Below are 20,151 nucleotides of genomic sequence, written 5' to 3'. Positions count from 1 at the left end.
GCATAGTTAATATGTCAAATTTCTTTAATCTTTGGAGAAAGTAGAGGCACTGGTGAGCTTTCTTAACTATAGGGTCGGCATAGGGGGGAATCACGACAAGTTGTTGGTGATCTGGACACCTAAAAATGTGAAGCTTTTGACCCTTTCTACTTTGTCCCCGTTGATGTAGACAGGGGAGTGTTCTCCTATATGCTTTCTGAAGTTGATGACAATCTCCTTCATTTTGTTGACACACCAGTTCACCAGATTCTCTATCTCATTCCTGTACTCTGCCTCGTAATTGTTTGAGATCCGACCCGCTATGGTGGTGTCATCAGCAAACTTGAAAATCAGATTGGACGGGAATTTGGCCACTGAGCCATAGTGTATAGTAGGGGGCTGAGAACACAGCCTTGTGGGGCACTAATATTAATGATGATCATGGGAGGAGGAGTTGTTGCCTATTCTTACTGATTGTGGTCTGTGAGATTGGATCCTAAACTTCCTGTTGCAGAGGAAGGAACCAAGGCCCAGGCAACAGACTTTGGAGATGAGTTTCATAGGAATAATAGTGTTGATGGCTGAGCTGTAGTCAATGAATAGGAGTCTGATATAGCTGTCCTTGTCAAAAAGGACCGTAGGAGGAGAGGTAATAAGCCGTGGATAACAAAGGAGGTGAAGGAAAGTGTTACATTAAAAGCGGAGGTGTTTAGAGTAGCTAAGAGTAGTGGGCGAGAAGAGGATTGGGAGAGGTTTAAATGTCAACAAAGATTGACAAAGAAGTTGATAAAGAAGGGTAGGAGAAACTATGAAGCTGGGCTAGCACTTAATATAAAAAAGGATAGCAAGAGTTTTTATAAATATATAAAAAGGAAGAGGCTGGCTAGAGTGAACGTTGGTCCCTTAGAGGATGAGAATGGGGACTTAGTGGTAGGGGATGGGGAAATGGCTGAGGTCTTGAATAACTTTTTTGTTTCGGTCTTCACGGAGGAGGACGTGAATAATTTGCCGGATGTTAGAGATGGAAAGGTGGTAGGACTGGAGGGTCTCGATGACATTGCTGTTACTAGAGAGGTGGTGCTCGGCAGACTGGAGGGGCTGATTGTGGACAAGTCCCCAGGACCGGATGGAATGCATCCGAGGGTCCTGAAAGAAATGGCGGAGGTGATAGTGGATGCCTTGGTGGTTATTTTCCAGACGTCGCTGGATTCCGGGGAAGTGCCAGAAGATTGGAAAACGGCTAATGTTACGCCGTTGTTTAAGAAGGGTGCCAGGCAAAAGGCGGGGAATTATAGGCCTGTTAGTTTAACGTCTGTTGTAGGTAAAATGTTAGAATCCGTCATCAAGGAGGAAATAGCGAGGCATCTTGAGGGGAACTGCTTGATAGAGCAGACGCAGCACGGTTTCGTTAAAGGGAAGTCGTGTCTGACAAATTTACTGGAGTTCTATGAGGATGTGTCTAGGGCAGTGGATAGAGGAGAGCCGGTGGATGTGGTCTTTCTTGATTTTCAGAAGGTGTTTAACAAGGTACCTCACAAGAGGTTATTGCAGAAGGTAAGGGGGCATGGAGTTGGGGGTAGGGTATTAGCATGGATAGAGGACTGGTTGTCAAATAGGAGGCAGAGAGTGGGGGTCAATGGGTGCTATTCGGATTGGCGGATGGTGACTAGTGGAGTGCCCCAGGGGTCGGTGCTGGGGCCTCAGCTTTTTACCATTTATATAGATGATCTGGAGGAGGGAACCGAGTGTAGGGTGTCGAAATTTGCTGATGACACCAAAATTGGTGGAAAGGCAAATTGTGCGGAGGGTGGGGAGAGTCTACAGAAGGATCTAGATAGGCTGGGCGAATAGGCCAGGAAATGGCAAATGGAATTTAATGTTGGCAAGTGCGAGGTGGTCCACTTTGGTAGGAATAATGGTAGGAAGGATTATTACTTACGTGGAGAAAAACTGCAGCAGGCGACGGTGCAGAGGGACCTCGGGGTCCTTGTGCATGAGTCGCAAAAACCCAGCTTGCAGGTGGTCAGGAAGGCGAATGGGATGCTGGCCTTCATCGCGAGGGGGATTGAATATAAAAGTAGGGAGGTCTTGCTGCGGCTGTATAGGGCATTGGTGAGGCCGCAGCTGGAGTACTGTGTGCAGTTTTGGGCGCCATACTTACGCAAGGATATTTTGGCCTTGGAGGGAGTGCAGAGGAGGTTTACTAGGCTGATGCCGGAGTTGAGGGGGTTGAGCTATGAGGAGAGGCTGAATAAATTAGGCTTGTACTCGTTAGAGTTTAGAAGAATGAGGGGAGATCTCATTGAGACGTATAAGATGATGAATAGGATGGATAGGATAGAGGTGGAGAGACTCTTCCCGCTCAGAAAGGATAGTAGGACTAGGGGGCACAGCCTCAAGATAAAGGGGGGGCGGTTTAGAACGGAGTTGAGGAGGAACTTCTTCACTCAAAGGGTGGTGAATCTCTGGAATTCTCTGCCCGTTGAAGCGGTGGAGGCTACCTCGCTAAATATTTTTAAGACGCGGGTTGATGGGTTTTTGATAAGAGAGGAGATTAAGTGTTATGGGGAGAGGGCGGGAATGTGGAACTGAGCCAAGACAAATCAGCCATGATCTTATTGAATGGCGGGGCAGGCTCGAAGGGCTGGTTGGCCTACTCCTGCTCCTATTTCTTATGTTATGTTATGTTATGTTATCCAGGTGTTCTAAGATTGAGTGCGGAGCCAGGGAGATGACTTCTGCTGTGGACCTGTTGCAGCAGTAGGCAAACTGTAGTGGATCCAGGTAATCTGGGAGGCTGGAATTGATTCATGCCATGACTAGCCTTTCCAAGCACTTCATAGTGATGGATGTCAGAGCCATCGGCCAATAGTCATTAAGGCACGCTGCTTGGTTTTTCCTTAGGTACCAGGATGATGGTCATCTTCTTAAAGCAGATAGGGACCTCAGGTTGTTGTAAAGAGAGGTTGGAGATGTCTACGAATACCCCTGCCAGCTGATCCACGCCGGATCTGAGTGCATGTCCTCATACCGGGCCAGTCACTTTCTGTTGGTTGACCTTTGAGTAAGCTGCTCTGACCTCTGCAATGCTGACCCCAGATACATGTTCATCCAGGGCGGAAGGCAGCTCTCGCTGACCTCTTGCTTAAAATGGGTGTAGAATGCATTGAGCTCATCATTGCAATGAAGTTACTGTGAAAATCCCCTATTCAGCTCACTCCAGCGCCTGTTCAGGTACACTGAGGGAGAATTTAACGTGGCCAATGCAGCTAACCAACAAAGGACTGTGGGAGGAAACTGGAGCACCCAGAGGAAACTTACACAGACATGAGGAGAACGTGCGAACACTGCACAGACAGAAATCAAACCCGGGTCCCTGGCGCTGTGAGGCAGCGGTGCCACTGTGCCATTCAGGTCTTGCTGCATTCAGACGTGGACTGCTTTAGTCATGGTGCTGAATATCAGTGAACGTTCCTACTCCCGGCCTTAAAATGGAAGGAAGGTCATTGATGAAACAGCTGAGGATACTTGGGTCAGGGACACACCCTGAGAAACTCTTGTTGTGATGTTGTGGAACATAAGACGATTGACCTCCAAGAACCACAACCAATATGCCAGGTATGACTGCAATCAGTGGAGGATTTTTCCTTTGTTCTTATTGGCTCCAGTTTTGGTAGGGCTCCTTGATGCCATATTAAGGCAAATGATGTCAAGGAAAGCCACTCTCATCTCACCTCTGAAGTTCAGCTCTTAGGAGCCGAGTGATCCTAGCAAAACCCAAACAGAGCATCAGTGAGTAGGTTATTGCCACTTGATGGAAGGAGTCATAATAGTACTATCACTTTACTGATGGTTGAGAGTAGAATGATAGGGTGGTAATTAATAGGTTTGGATTTGTGTACAGAACCTACTTGGGTAATTTTCTATATTGTTAGGTCTAGCTGTACTGGAATAGCGTGGCTTGGAGCACAGCAAGTTCTGGAGCACAAGTCTTCAGCAGTAATGCTGGAACATTGACAGGGACCATTGCCTTTGCAGTATTCAGTCGTTTCTTGATGCCACATTGAGTGAAGCGATTTGGCTGAAGACTGAAATCCATGATGCTGGGCACCTCGTGAGGAAGCTGAGATGGATCATACACTCAGCATTTCTGGCTGAAGATACCATATCAATCCCATTCTCCATGGTCCCACAAACTTTTTACAACTATTTATCCAATTCCATTTTTATTACTGAGTCAGTTTCCAACACTCTTCGAGGTGTAACATAGAACATAGAACATTACAGCGCAAAACAGGCCCTTCGGCCCACGATGTTGCGCCGACCAGTTAAAAAACAATGACCCTCCAACCTAAACCAATCCCTTTTCATCCATAAACCTATCCACGGATCTCTTAAATGCCCCCAAACTAGGCGCATTTACAACTGCAGCAGGCAGGGCATTCCAATCCCTCACCACCCTCTGGGTAAAGAACCTTTCCCTGACATCCGTCCTATAACTACCTCCCCTTAATTTAAAGCCATGCCCCCTCGTGCTAGCTTTCTCCATCCGAGGAAAAAGGCTATCACTATCCACCCTATCTAAACCTCTAATCATCTTATATGTTTCAATAAGATCCCCTATTAGCCACCTTCTTTCTAGCGAAAACAACCCCAAATCCCCCAGTCTCTCCTCATAGGACCTCCCCTCCATACCAGGCAACATCCTAGTAAACCTCCTCTGCACCCTCTCCAAAGCCTCTACATCCTTCCTATAATGTGGGACCAGAACTGCACACAATACTCCAAGTGCGGCCGCACCAGAGTTGTGTACAGTTGCAACATGACGCTGCGACTCCTAAATTCAATCCCCCTACCAATAAACGCCAAGACACCGTATGCCTTCTTAACAACCTTATCTACTTGATTCCCTACTTTCAGGGATCTATGTACACATACACCTAGATCCCTCTGTCCATCCACACTATTCAGAGTCCTCCCGTTAGCCCTATACTCGACACATCTGTTATTCCTACCAAAGTGAATTACCTCACACTTCTCCGCATTAAACTCCATCCGCCACCTCTCGGCCCAGCTCTGCAACCTGTCTAAGTCACCCTGCAAACTAAGACACCCTTCCTCACAATCTACCACACCTCCGACTTTGGTGTCATCAGCAAATTTACTAATCCACCCAACTATACCCTCATCCAGATCATTAATAAAAATTACAAACAGCAGTGGCCCCAAAACAGATCCCTAAGGCACACCACTCGTAACTGAACTCCATGACGAATATTTACCATCAACCACCACCCTCTGTCTCCTATCTGCTAGCCAATTCCTGATCCAATTTCCTAGATTACCCTCAATCCCATACATCTGCATTTTCTGCAGAAGCCTACCATGGTGAACCTTATCAAACGCCTTACTAAAATCCATATATACCACGTCAACTGCCTTTCCCCCATCCACCTCTTTGGTCACTTTCTCAAAAAATTCAATAAGGTTAGTAAGGCACGACCTACCTGCTACAAAACCATGCTGACTATCTCCAATCAATTCATTACTCTCCAAATAACTATAAATCCTATCCCTAATAATTTTTTCTGAAACCTTGCCCACAACAGAAGTAAGATTCACCGGTCTATAATTCCCGGGGAAGTCTCTGTTCCCCTTCTTAAACAATGGGACAACATTCGCTATCCTCCAATCTTCCGGTACTATACCTGAGACCAACGACGACCTGAAGATCAGAGCCAGAGGCTCTGCAATCACCTCTCTTGCCTCCCAGAGAATCCTAGGGTAAATCCCGTCCGGACCAGGGGACTTATCTATTTTCAAACCCTCAAGAATATCCAGCACATCCCCCTTATCAACTGCAATACTGTCTAGTTTACACCCCTGCAACCCAGTGTTCTCCTCAGCTACATTCATGTCCCCCTGCGTGAACACCGAACAGAAATATTGGTTCAATGCCTCACCAATCTCTTCCGGTTCCACACACAACTTCCCTCTGCTGTCTGTAACTGGCCCTAATCTTGCCCTAACCAACCTTCTGTTCTTAACATACCTATAGAACGCCATAGGATTCTCCTTAATCCTATCAGCCAAAGTCTTCTCATGTCCTCTTTTAGCCCTTCTTAATTCACTCTTCAACTCCCTCCTAGCCAATCTAAAGCTTTCTAGTGCACTACCTAATGTATTAGGTAGTGTATTCTGTGTATTCTGAATCCCACAACACAGGGTGAAAAAAAGTCTTCATCTCTCCCTTTGCTTCCTCATTGATCATTTCATATCAGATTACTGAACTTACTCTGTCAAAACTGTCATGGTTTTTAATATGTCTAATCTCCCCTTAGCCTTCACTGCTTGAAGGAGAACAATTAATTTCTCCGAATAACTGTAGTCTTTCCTTCCTGATCCAGTCTATTAAATTTCGTCTGTAGCCTCTCCAAGGTAGCTCACATACCTCATGTACAAGCCAAGACGACAATATCATAACTTGCATTTTATAGTGCCTATAAGATAGTAAATAGATCTTAAGATCATATGAACATATGAAGCCATTCAGCCCCTCAAGGCCTGTTGCATTGTTCAATAAAATCATGGCTGACATGCGGTTTTTATTTCAAATTCCACATTTCCATCTACCCCAATAACCTTTAGTTCTGTTGCCTCACAAGAATCCATTTCCCACTGCCTTGTGAGGGAAAATGTTCCAACGTCGCACAACCCTTTTAGAGAGAACAAACTTCCCCCTCTCTGGCCTAAACTTAACAGGAAGGTTATCAGACAAAATTTGAACTCATGCCATAGAAGCTGACATTAGTACAGGTCAATGAAAGCTTCGTCAAAGAGGGAAGTTTCTTCCCACGGTATGCAAACGGATCACTTGTTTTTTAAGTTGTAGAAACACGCCTGTGTGAATAATTGCTGAATTAAAATCCAAGCTCATCTCTTGTCAGACTGATGGTAAAGATAGTCAAGATTGCGATGCGAGAGTCCTGAGGCGAGCAAACGCGGAACTTGCAGATGAGCAACAAGATGGATAAAAATCAGCCAATGAGATCAGTGCAGCACAGTCCAGTTCAGAACAGAGTGAGCCAATCCAGTGAAGGAACAAATACTCTATTTAGCAAGGTACATACACTGCCATTTGGTACATTTTACAGTCTCATTCAATTCCAAAAACAAAAGTTAACTTCTTCTCATAAACAAAGAAGTTATTGCTGCAAATTCACATGAGTGGAGTGTCTAATGAGTCCAAGTCCAATGCCAGTGGCTTAGTCCATCAAAATTCCGTTCTTTGTCCTGGGTCTTCTTCCTTTTTAAAGGTGATTTCATGATCTCTAGTTTCCTTGAAAAATAACTTCCTGTATCTTGTACATTTCTCATCAGAGGGATCTATATGTTTTATTTGTGCCTCTGCTTCCATCGAGCAATAGTCATTTTGAACTTCTATGACTAAACATTGAACTGAGGTTAACCTGTTTCAGCATTCATTCAATAACATTGGATCAACTTTTTGCAGCAGTTTGCTGACAGCATTAATTCTTTGAAGTAAACAGTTCCACAAAGGAGTAAGAAAAAGCAATATTGTACTTTTTAATCTTCCCTGCTCAGGGTTTTGCTGAAGCTTTCACACGTGTTTTTTTTATTCGCTGCAGCTAATGTCTAACAAGGTTTTCTTTATATCAGCAAAGTTCATTTTCAAAGCTAAAACAGAATCCGTATGTGTGTGGACCGCTTGGTTTTCCATCTGCCTGCTTCAAGCACTATTGCAACATATTCCATTGATGCATGGAAATCAAAAAGAAAAAAAAAATACGTTTTGAACAAGGATAAAACATGCAGACCTTTCCCACGATTCAGCTGCAGGTTGCAGAATCAGTTTAAGGAGTGACTGGAACATGGGATGAATAATGTTAAGGGGTTTGTATTGTTCAGTCTTGCTTTTAGGCCCGGATATTTTCCTGCCATTTTTGCAGCACTACCGAAGCTCTGCCTATGACAATTTTTGATGTCCAAACCTAAATTTGTAATGATTTCCCAAACAGTTACCTGCAGATACAAAGTGTAGGATTGTAGCTAGACAAAGCTAAGAAATCAATCTACAGCTTCACCATCACTGGTCATATTTCTTAAAATTAATGTTAATTGGTCCACATGACTATTGGTCAATTTATTCTGGAACAGATCCATGGCACAATGGTTAGCAGTGCTGCCTCACAGTGCCATGGTTCCACTCCCAGCCTGGGTGACTGCCTGTGTGGAGTTTGTACATTCTTTCTGTGTCTGCATGGGTTTCCTACCACAGTTCAAAAAATGTGTGGGTTAGGTTGTTTGGCCCTGTTAAATTGCTCCTCAGTGTCGGGGGGTTAGTAGGGTAAATATATGGGGTTACGGGGATAGGGCCTGGGTGGGAATGTCATTGGTGCAGGCTCAATGAGCCAGATGGCCTCCTTCTGCGCTGTAGAGATTCTTCTTCTTCCTCGTCTATTTAGTACCATTTTCTTCATTAGTGAATTGATTTCTAAGCTGCTCTGGCATTGTGGTGAAATCATTGTAGGTTTGGTGAGTAAAAAAGTTGGTCTTCCCTGAACCTCAATATTGATAACTTTTCAAATGCTCTTTGAGAAGCTAAAATTCATTGAGATATTCCAGTCAGGCAAAAAAAAACTACCTCTTCGAGTTGGCAACAATGACTCATCATGTCCTCTGAAAGGAAACCCCAAAGAAGATAGCAGTTTGACTGCGGCAACAACACAACGCTTTCCTCCAATAGGACCATTCCTTTTCGAACCGAGTCTATATTGCACAATCAATTCTTCCAGATAATTACATCTTTGAATGGACACACACAGCTTTAGTACTAGCTTTGGAAGTTTCATGATCAGCCATATCCCTTCCAACATTTCTCCAGCTAGAGTACATGGTCGACAAATCTTGTTTCCCTTTACTAGGGTCAAGGAATAATTTGCAAACTTAACAGTAGACAGCCTTAGAGATTTCTGAAAAAAAATCAACCAATTTCTAATTTCTGTCATCCCGTAGAGTTCTAACCTGCTTTCAGCCTCCAACATTAAACTCTTTTCTCAGATTTTCTAGATTTTCTGGTTTATTTAGTGCAAAGTGTTCTATCATATCCAGTGGAACAGTTTTTGGCCAAAAGGCAATATCTTCAGGGTAGGTTTCTCCCCTCACTTTAGCCACAGTAAAATGAGCTTGAGCAGTATTTTGTGGTTTCATTCTCATTTCAGAGTTCAGTTCTTACTCTTGTTCAACTTTTTCAGGCAATGTGGTATCTCTGGAAATCGGCAAGTGCAAGACATCAGATAATTCACCCGTATTTTTGATGGATGAGAATGAATGTGCAGTTGGAGCACCGCTGAATACTTCAAACTTTTTAAAATAAAATGTCAAACTGTCTTCTTGCTTCATATTCTTGCCTCATCCTCAATTTTGTGTGTTTTTGGTTTCCAGATTGATAATGTTGCTTCATATTGCTAAAGAAACGAACCTCAATTTTAATGAAATGTCTGAAAGAGCAGGCGTTTGCAAAGTCAATCCTATGTTTTTATCAGTTTCAATTCAAGTTCTCCAAAAATTGGATCAATCTTTTAACTATGAAGCTATGATTCTGGATGTCAAACAGCATTCATTCAACTCTCCTCCTGCCTATTCACTCCTTCACAAACTCCCCCTCAACCCCCAAACTCCCCCTCCCTGTGGGCCCTCAACCTCCAAAATGCAACTTAACTCTCTCACAATCTCCATGCCTGCAACCCTGAGTAACCTACTCATCCCCCTCCCATCCCTTCACATACCCCTCTCATTCTCCCATTCTCAATCTCATATACCTCGCCTGCCTGGGATCTTCAAGGCAGTCTCTTATCTCAACATCTCCTCATGGCTAAGGCCGGATGTAAGGTATCATGCTTCATGTCTCGTTGTTGCTGGCCTGCCCAGGGTGCTGGGTTGAGCCACAAACAAAGAGCAACACAGCACAGGAAACAGGCCCTTTGGCCCTCCAAACCTGCGCCGCTCATTGGTCCAACTAGACCATTCGTTTGTATCCCTCCATTCCCAGCGTGTTCATGTGGCTATCCAGATAAGTCTTAAACAATCCCAGCGTGTCCGCCTCCACCACCCCGCTTGACAGTGCATTCCAGGCCCCCACCACCCTCTGTGTAAAATATGTCCCTCTGATATCCGAGTTAAACCTCACCCCACCTCACCTTGAGCCTGTGACCCCTCGTGTTCGTCACCTCCAACCTGGGAAAAAGCTTCCCACTGTTCACCCTATCTATGCCCTTCATAATTTTATACTACTTATTTTGTACGTGCTCACCTTGCCTGTCTCATCATCTGTTCCAGTAACTTATGTCTTAGCATCAAATCTTATTTGATAAGACTCCTGGGAAATTCCTTGAAACCTTTCACTATGATTAAAATGGGCACTATATAAATGCAAGTTTTTGTTGCAAATTGCATAACTATCTGACTTCAGAAATATTGCTGCACAAAGCATTTGACCAACTGACAAGTGAAGCAATTACAATGCGTTGTTTCTTATTTGCTGGATGTGACGATTCCAGGAAAGTTTACTGTAGTTTATCTGCACCCCCAGCTAAAGCTGAACTCTTGGAGCAGTTTTTTTTTGTTGTTAAGTTACGTGATAGCGGATACACCAGGAATGCTGTGACACTACTGTTTCACCAACACTGTATTCAATATTAAACCAGAGAAAGCAGTCAGTATGATGGATGCCTGATGCCATCCCTCCTCATCATCATGGCTACTTTCAGCCAAGTCCGGTTGATATAACCCATTAAAAGGGAAAAAAAAGTGGTCTATCGACACTATTACCAGTGTCTACACTGTAAAGCGCTAGGAATACTTGGGATCTAAAAATATCCAGGAATAAATTGCATTCCTTCCCTCCCACTCTAATCTCCAAATATAATTCTTCCTTTGTATGTAACATCACCAGTGAATTCCAGTCTCATTTAACACGCGAGAAGCCCAGGTCATCTAAACTCTTCATATTCCAATATTAACCCTGAGGGGTTTTCATGTTAAAGTGCAGAATCCAACATATTTTTATACCTTGTGAAAAGTAAAGCTCATCTCCGCACTGGGACAACATAAGGAGGCTAGGGTGAGAGGCAGAAGGTTTTATTTTGCAGGAGGTCAGAGGTGCTGAGAAAGGAGAGGGACAAAAGGAGCAGCGAGCCACTAGGCTCCCAGGAAAGAAGAGCCTTTTTGAAGAGGGTCAAGTCAAAGGTCAGACCAGACGGACGGGTTTATGCAAAACTGAAGCATTCAGCTAGTGAAAATTCCATTCTAGTCTGAGCACAAGTAACAAGAACATGTGGGAAAATGCTCAAAATTGGGCGGGGTGGTGGCGGCTGGCAGGGGGGCGGGGGGTGTGGAATATGACTGTTCAGAGACGTGGAAGATTCCAGCAGAAGTCTGCACAGCACAAGTGGTGTCACTGCATTGCATGTTTGCAAACCGAGGTAGAAACTTTACCCCAATGAAGCTACTGTCTGCTGTTATCTTTGTAAACACAAATCAGAAATAACACAACTGTTACTGTCCACCAATGAGAGCACAGTTACCTCTGTCATCTTTAGGGGTCCCGTACAAAATGATACCATTTCATTTTACTGGCTCAGGGGCCAGACCCCAAACTTTGGGGAGGGGAAAGTGATTGGGAGCGTATGAGAGAGTGTGAGCAAAAAATAAAAGTACTTGCATTTCGAGAATGCCTTTCACAGCATGGGTATGTCCAAAACCACTTTCCACTCAATAAGCTACTTATGAAGTGGAGTCAATGTCGCAACATTTGATTCATTATTGCCACATGTATTAGTAGAAAGTGAAAAGTATTGTTTCTTGCGCGTTATACAGACAAAGCATACCATTCATAAAGAAAGAAACGAGACAGTGAAAAATGTAGTGTTCCAGTCATAGTTAGGGTGTAGAGAAAGATCAACTTAATGCAAGGTAAGTCCAAGCAAAAGTCTGACAGCAGCAGGGAAGAAGCTGATCTTAAGTTAGTTTTTACGTGACCTCAGATTTTCATATCCTTTTCCCTGACAGAAGAAGGTGAAAGGGAGAATGTCCGGGGTGCGAGGGGTCCTTAATTATGCTGGCTGCTTTGCTGAGGCAGTGGGAAGTGTAGACAGAGTTGATGGAGGGGAGGCTGGTTTGAGGGTAGGAATCACAGCAGCCAATTTGTTCACAGCAAAACACACAAAACAGCAATAAAATATGACAAGGTATTTCTTCTTAAATAATGTTGTTGAAGAGACAAATATTGGTCAGGATACTGTGGAGAACTCCGGTGCTATTCTGTCCCATGTTATGGGACTTATGATGATGTCCATCTTAGAGAATAAACAGGGGCCTTGATTTAATATCTCATCCAAAAGACAACAGCTGGTATTTTACAGCCTCTTGCTGGCAGGATTCTCTGGTCCCAAAGTCAATTGGCTTTTGAACAGCTCCACCACTGCCACAACAGGGTCATAAAATTCCATCTAGTGCCTCCAACAGTGCAGCACTCCCTCAGTACTACACCACAGGAGTGTCAGCCTGGATTTTGTGCTCAATGTTTGGAGTCAGAATTGAACCCATGACTCGGAGTAGAAGTGGAAATATTACATTGCTGCATTGAGGATTGTTCTCAGTGGAGGTATGGTGTTGTATTATTCTGCAATGAAGATTTGCCTCTTCATTGCTTTTCTTGACTCACACAGCACTTGTGCAAGTTTGGTTTTTTATCATAGTGCAAGATGAGGCAGGGACTGGAGGGATGAAATTAGGCTTTGGATGGAACACAAAACAGGCAATGGCAAACGAACGGTCGGTCTTACATTCAGGTCAGAATCTCTACCATTTACATCAAGGGAAAATTAAACTGAGTGGGTGGATAAACAAGCCACCATTTCTTTTGCACGTCTTACCCTATCATTAAGAATAAATGTATCCACTTTGGCTGTGGCAAAAAGATGAACGAGATAGAGCCTTATTACCTGATGCATTTTCTAGGGCATTTTCCAGTGAAGGGGCTGGAAAGAAATATGAATGAGCTATCTTAGTATTTGGATCCATTTGCATTCATGTTAACAGAGGTTAACTTCAGCAACCCTATTGTGGTACTAGTCAACTCAACACACACCCAAGATCAACTTTGCAGCCTACCTGACCAACTAGGCATTTGGGTTGTTATAACAACAACTTGCATGTATATAACACCTTTCACATAGTAAAGCATCCCAAAGTGCTTCACAAGAGTGTTATCAGTTGATACAAAGCCACGTAGAGATATTAGGCCAGATGACCCAAAGCCTGTTCAAATCGACAAGATGCTCCTTTAAAACCCAAAAGAGGGGAAAGAGATAAAAAGGCAATAATGTTTAAGGATGTAAATCCAGAGTCTAGGCAGTTGAAGACAGCCATCAAATGATGATATGTGGAAAATCAGGGATGCACAAGAGGCCAGAATTGGTGAACCAAAGAGATTGTAGTGTGTTACAGGTCTAGAGGAGATTACAGGGACCAGGAAGGGCTGGGCTAATAAGAGATTTTATATTGCACGTCACCAATGCGAGGTTTTCTAAAATTATGTTCTGAACCATCTCTTTTAATTCAAGATAAAGAAAAGAGTAGAGAAGATCATGGGATCCGTTACGAGTTCTGCCCAACAAGAAGCCTGGGTGACTTGATTATTATGGGGACAGGGAGGTCAAAGTTTACATAGGAGCAAGGTGTAAAATATTTACACCTGAAAACAAAGGCAAGAGCAGACACTGCATAGGCTGTCAGTTTCTCCGTTTTGGGCAAAGAGAGAAAGAGAAAGTGGGAGTGGATGAGGTCTCACGGAAAGATAGAAAATGGATGTGGTCAGCAGAGAGGAGTGTGTGGCCTTCTCTGCAAACTATCAAACAGGCAGGAGTGAAGATGGTCTCTGGTTGAAAAGATGCATGTTGTGGCATTCTGAGGAATGGAGAAGATTGGTCCTGATAAGGCTATGAGGAGAAATTGCAGAGATGGATCTTACTGCTGGTAAGTAGTTTGGAAACTCTGAAAACTGAGGGAAATGCTTTTTGATGGTCTCTTGACATTATGATTAGATGGAATGGGACAGACACAAACCCATTGAAAGCTGGAAGCAATTGTAGACTGAGACTGTGATCCTGGGGAGAATGTATATGGATGTGATGTGTTATTATTAGCTATGCTAAAATATTGATCAGAATAATTGTTCTACAGTTTAGGTTAATAGTTGTCTACTAAGTATTTGGTCAATATTGCTTTTAAGTTGTTTGTTACAGTAAAAGTCTTAGATGGAATCCCACTACTCAATTTCTAGTTTTAAGCTAGTCACTGAAATAAAAGTGTCTTGTTTAAAGTTAGCTGGGGCTCATAACACACACTACATCTGATCCGATAGTTTGATCGATATAAAAAGGAATGAAATTGTTTCATTTCCCAACATTGACTGCACAGATAATAATGAAAGAAAAACACAGAATGGACAGGGGCCGTATGGAGGTGGCAGATATGAATGAAATTAAACAAAGTCCTTCACCAGACAGGCACCATGAATCACCCACAAGTCTGTTCGCTCACACCTTTGAAGATGCTATCATTCCAAAGAGACTTTAATGGAGGCCCCACCTAGCCTTATAGATGGATATACAATAGCCCATGGTCACTATTTCAGGGAGTTCTCCTCAGTACCCTAGACAATATTTATCTTTCAACCAATCTTACTAAGAGTTTGATTATCCTCCCATCATCACTTTTCAGTTTTTGCAGTTTGCTGTGCCATGTTCATTCTGCTGTAAAGCACATTGGAGGTCCTCATGTTGACATAATGAACATGAAAGGTCATGAAAGGTGCTATATAAATGCAAGTCCTTCCTTCACTTCTTTTCCAGCAGCAATTTATGAATGTTCTCTCGATGGGCTGTCAGGAAGGATGGAGAACAACATCGCTGTGGCCAATTTCTGCTCATTCATGCTGAACAGGATTCTGCTGTTCAAACAATAATGAAAAGCAAAACACTGCAGCCACTTTAACTGGCTGCGCAAACAACTTGATTATAAAATGGGCAGCTGAGGAAATGGGTTACAGAGACAGAGCTCACATTAGTCAGAAGATTACTTTGGTTCTCCTCGACCTTCCCTCAGTTATTTATATACTATTTCATTTTCACTGTAGGCCCAGACATGTATTTTGCTTAAACTGTGAGCTCTTCCTTTGTTGCCCTATTCACTTTACACCAATTTTAACATCGCAAATAATGCCTTGTACAAAATAACTTACACACAAGATGGATCTAGATTTATCTACAGTATTCCTGAAAATGCAATCGCTACAAAGGTCACCAGAGTGACACATTCCGAACTACAGCACAGTATTTTATCTTTATCCACCAAGTAACCTCATAATAAAACATTGGCTAGAACATTCTGACCGTTCGCACCAGTGGGATCTTCTGGTCACCACCTCAACGGCACACCACCCACCCCTGCCATGGGTTTCCTGGTGGTGAGGGGCACATTCATCAGGAAACCCCAATGGCAGTAGCGGAACTAAAAGGTCTGGCCGCCAATGGTGGTCTGCGTCCAATGAAACACACACAGGGTTGCATGGAAAATCTGCCGTTCCTGCATTATTGTTTATAGGACCTTGCTGCATGCAAATGGACTGCTGGTGTTCCTTACACTGCAATAGAGGCTAAAGTGGAGCATAAACACCAGGATGGACCAGCTGGGCCAAATGATCTGTTCCATTGTTCCCTCTAAGCTGCACCAGCCAAGTAGGGAACAAACAGATCACACACAACCAACATTCCCTTTAAGATGAGCAGATGCAGGGCTGAACAGTGCACCGAACATACTGCACCTAGCATGGAGAAGCCAACCCATTCCGATATTGTAGATTCACGACTGTACTTCAAAGTGTTCATTGGCTGCAAAGCATTTTGGAACATCGAGGGCAGGAATCAGACCACAAGGCTATGCTCCTGCAAAAACTGAAATGGGACAATCCATCAAAGAAAATCATGCGATGTTGGTCTGAGGAATCGGATGATCTCTTACAGGTCTGCTTCGAGTCATTGGACTGGTCAGTATTTAAAACTCTGCAACCAGCCTCAGTGAGTACACCAGTACAGTAATTGACTTCATTAGTAAGTGTGTAAAAGACTATGTGCCAAAGAAGTAAATCTGTGTTTCCCCTAATTGGAAACCATGGATGAACATGGATATCCACTGCTTGCTGGATCTAGGTCTTGAGGTGTTCAAGACAGGCTACCCTGACCTATACAAGAAATCCAGACATGATTGAAGGAGAACCAAAGACGCCAAAAGACAGTACCAGATCAAGCTAGAGTCCCAGGCTAGCCACTCAAGCTCCCACCAACTGGCAAGGTCTGCAAGACATAACAGGCTACAAGACAAAGGCATGTAAAATCACTGGCACCAACACACCCCTCCCTGATGAGCTCAGTGCATTTCTACGCCCATTTTGAGCAAAAGGTCAGCGAAAGCACGCCATCCACCCCGGAAGCCCTGGATGAATCTGTATCTGGGGTCACCATTGTAGATGTCAGAGCAGCTTTCTTGAAACCCACGGAAAGCAACTAGCCCAGATGGGCTACCTGGACAAGCACTCAGATCCTGCATGAGTCAGCTGGTGGGGGTATTCGCAGACAGCTTTAACCTCCCTTTACACCAATCTGAGGTCCCTATCTCTTCAAGAAGACGACCATCATCTCGGTACCAAAGAAACACCCAGCAGTGTGGCCTTAATGACTATTGTCCGGCGGTTCTGACATCCATCATTGTGAAGTGCTGAAAGGTTAGCCATGGCACAAATCAATTCCAGCCTCCCAGATTCATAGAATCAGAATCCTACAGTGCAGAAAGTGCCATTTAGCCCATCGAGTCCACACTGCTCACAATCCCACCCAGGCCCCATCCCCACAACCCCATGCATTTCCGTAACTAGTTTCCCTGACACTAAGGGGCTATTTAGCATGGCCAATTCACCTAACCAGCACATCTTTGAACTGTGGAAGGAAATCGGAGCACCCAGAGGAAACCCACGCAGGTATGGAAAGAACATGCAAACTCTGCACAGACAGCAAATCAGGCCGGGAATCAAACCTGAGTCCCTGGCGCTGTGGGTAGCACAGCTAACCATTGTGCCACTGTGCCACCCTCCAGATTGCCTGGATCCACTACAGTTCGCCTGTTGCCACAACAGGGCCACAGCTTATGCCACCTCCACAGCCCTGCACTCAACTCTGGAACACCTAGATAACAAAGATACCTATATATCAACTGCAGTTCAACCTTCAACACCATTATTCCTATGTAACCCATCTCCAAATTCCGTGGCCTGGGTGTTGGTTCCTCCGTCTGCGATTGAATCCTGAACTTCCTAACCCATAGACCACAATCAGAAAGGACAGACAACAACACCTCCATGATAATCCTCAACATCGGAGTTCCACAAGGCTGTGTTCTCAGCCCCTTACGATACTCCTTGTACACCTATGACTGTGCGGCCAAATTCCCCATCAACATGATTTTTAAATTTGCTGATGACACTACTGTATTGTGTAGGATCTTAAACAATGATGAGACGGTGTACAGAAAAGAGATTGAGAATTGCATTGACAATAACCTCCCCCTTAATGACAACAAAAAAAAGGAGATAGTCATCGACTTCAGGAAGCATAGTGGAGGACATGGCCCTGTCTCCATCAACGGGGATGAAGTAGAAATGGTCAAGAGTATCAAGTTTTCAAATCACCAACAACCTGCCCTGGTTCCCCCACGCCGATGCTATAGTTAAGAAAGCCTACCAACGCCTCCAGTTTCTCAGAAGATTAAAGGAAGTTTGGCATGTCTGTTACAACTCTCACTAACTTTTACAGATGCGCCATAGAAAGCATTCTTTCTGCTTGTATCACAGTTTGGTATGGCCCCTGCTCTGTCCAAGACTGCAAGAAACTACAAAGGGTCATGAACGAAGCCCAATCCATCACACAAATCAGCGTCTCATCCACTGACATTGTTTACACTTTCTGCTGCCTTGGAAAAGCAGCCAGCATAATCAAGGATCTCATGCATCCCAGAGATACTCTCTTCCACCATCTTCTGTCAGAGAAAAGTCTGACGACACATAAAACCGACTCAAGAACAGCTTCTTCCCTGCTGTTGCCAGGCTTCTGAATGAACCTACTTCACATTAAGTTGATCTTTCTGTACACCCTAGCTGTGACTGTAATACTACATTCTGCACTTTCTCCTTTCCTTCTCTATGAACAGCGTGCTTTGTTATAGCATGCAAGAAACAATAATTTTCACTGTATACTAATACATGTGACAATAACAAATCAAAAGATAAGACACTTAATAAATGCAAGGCTCTCTACCTCAAGAGTGGGCAGCTGGAACTGAGCTCATTAGGGGATTCACTCAGAGGCATGCAGTTCTGAGGTGTCACAAACATAACATCTCCAGCCAAAGGATTGAACATTCAACCTGGTCCTTTAGGCACCACCAGGAGGTACACAAGTATCACATTAAAACAGCCCAGAATTCTGCCATTAATTTGCAAGCCAGTGACATTCTTTGAAAGAGTAAATGGATACGATGATTTATTCACTTATTAACAGAGCCAGGCAAAGAGGGGGAGAGGGGTGGGTGGCGGGAAGTGATGATGGCAGGGGGAAGCTGGTGTGGAGCATCAACAAGAGAATGGACCAGCTGGGCTGAATCGTCTATCTCTTGCCGAGCTATATAAAAGTTCATCAGTTTATGTTCTGTTTAAAGGGCAGAAATGGATGAACTCTCCCCCTTCCCAAAGCTCATAGTTTTTGCCATGATAAGATTCAGCAGCACTGCAAAGAGTCAACACTTTCTGCACATGAGTCTAGACAGTAGAGAGCAGCTTTGATTAATTTGCCCTCCCAATGAGGAACTTTAAACACCAGAAGATATCTCAGAGATTAAGTGGAATGGAACACCAATTCCCCATGCTCTCAAAACAGATTCTTGGTGCTTAAAGCTCAGTTGGCTGTGCAAATTCTTAAAACTTATCCTTCAGATCTGTCAGAGACAGTATTGCCAAAAGCAAGCTTGCATCCAGTGTAAATACCTGTACACATTGAAACTTGTTGTCGTCACAGGATAAAGAACAGAGCTAGGAGACTATGCTCAATTCTCTTCTTCACTTCTCTAACCAAGCGCATCCAAATATTGAAGCATCCCCATCACTGGCCTGCCCAAAATCAGCCAGTTCAGGAGAATAACAGGGGCTTGAACTTGGGATACTATCTAGTTGTATGGCTCAAGCTGTACATTGCCCCATCTAGGACTAAAATTAAAGGGCTCACTACTGCCCATAGACAAAATCAGAATATAATGTAACATTTAGATTTCACGATCCAGTGTATCTGAAGGGGAGCCTTGCCTATAGTTCTCTAAGTCAGTTTGCTAACTCTGGTTGGACAGATTCCAGGAGATTGCACCAGATGACCTCTTATCTGCAACACCCTACCCCCACACTTGCCTCACTGGGCATTGGTTATCCAAACTTTTGAGGCTCCACCTTCCCACAGCCAACTGGAAAGTGTACAGACTCTTCATTACCTAATTGGATGACGCTGACAGTCAATCTCCCCATTTACAATATTTCAACTGACAAAAATGTTCAAGAACATTTTCAAAAACCACAATAAAGCATCTCTGATTCTTCTCCCAGCTTTATTTGTCTTGGAGCTCAGTCTTTCATCACTTGAAACTCAAGGGCATTCTGGAGGGGTTGGCAACGCTATCCCAATTATGTGCTTACTCTGGGCACTGTTGTTTGGAGGGAGCACCAGATCACAGAATCACCCCTTGTGTTCTTTCTGCTCAGTGCTGCACCAGATGGAGTACACTAGCTCCCACCTGCTTTTTCACTGCGCAACGCTGTCGATAACCATCAGCCTTTCCTATTCTTGCACATTTTAGGATCCCAAGCCTTGACCAATTTAAGTAATGTCAACACACGACAGGGGGTTTGAAAGGGAAGGAAAGAAAATATAACCCCCCCCTCCCCCAAAACTAGCAGCTGCATCTAAAGAATATGGCATAACTGATCAAAGCCAAGGA

The sequence above is a fragment of the Carcharhinus amblyrhynchos genome, chromosome 29, assembly GCF_965287045.1.
Source record: "Carcharhinus amblyrhynchos chromosome 29, sCarAmb.v2.hapA, whole genome shotgun sequence".
NCBI classification, from domain to species: Eukaryota; Metazoa; Chordata; class Chondrichthyes; order Carcharhiniformes; family Carcharhinidae; genus Carcharhinus; species Carcharhinus amblyrhynchos.
This window is presented reverse-complemented; position numbering follows the sequence as displayed.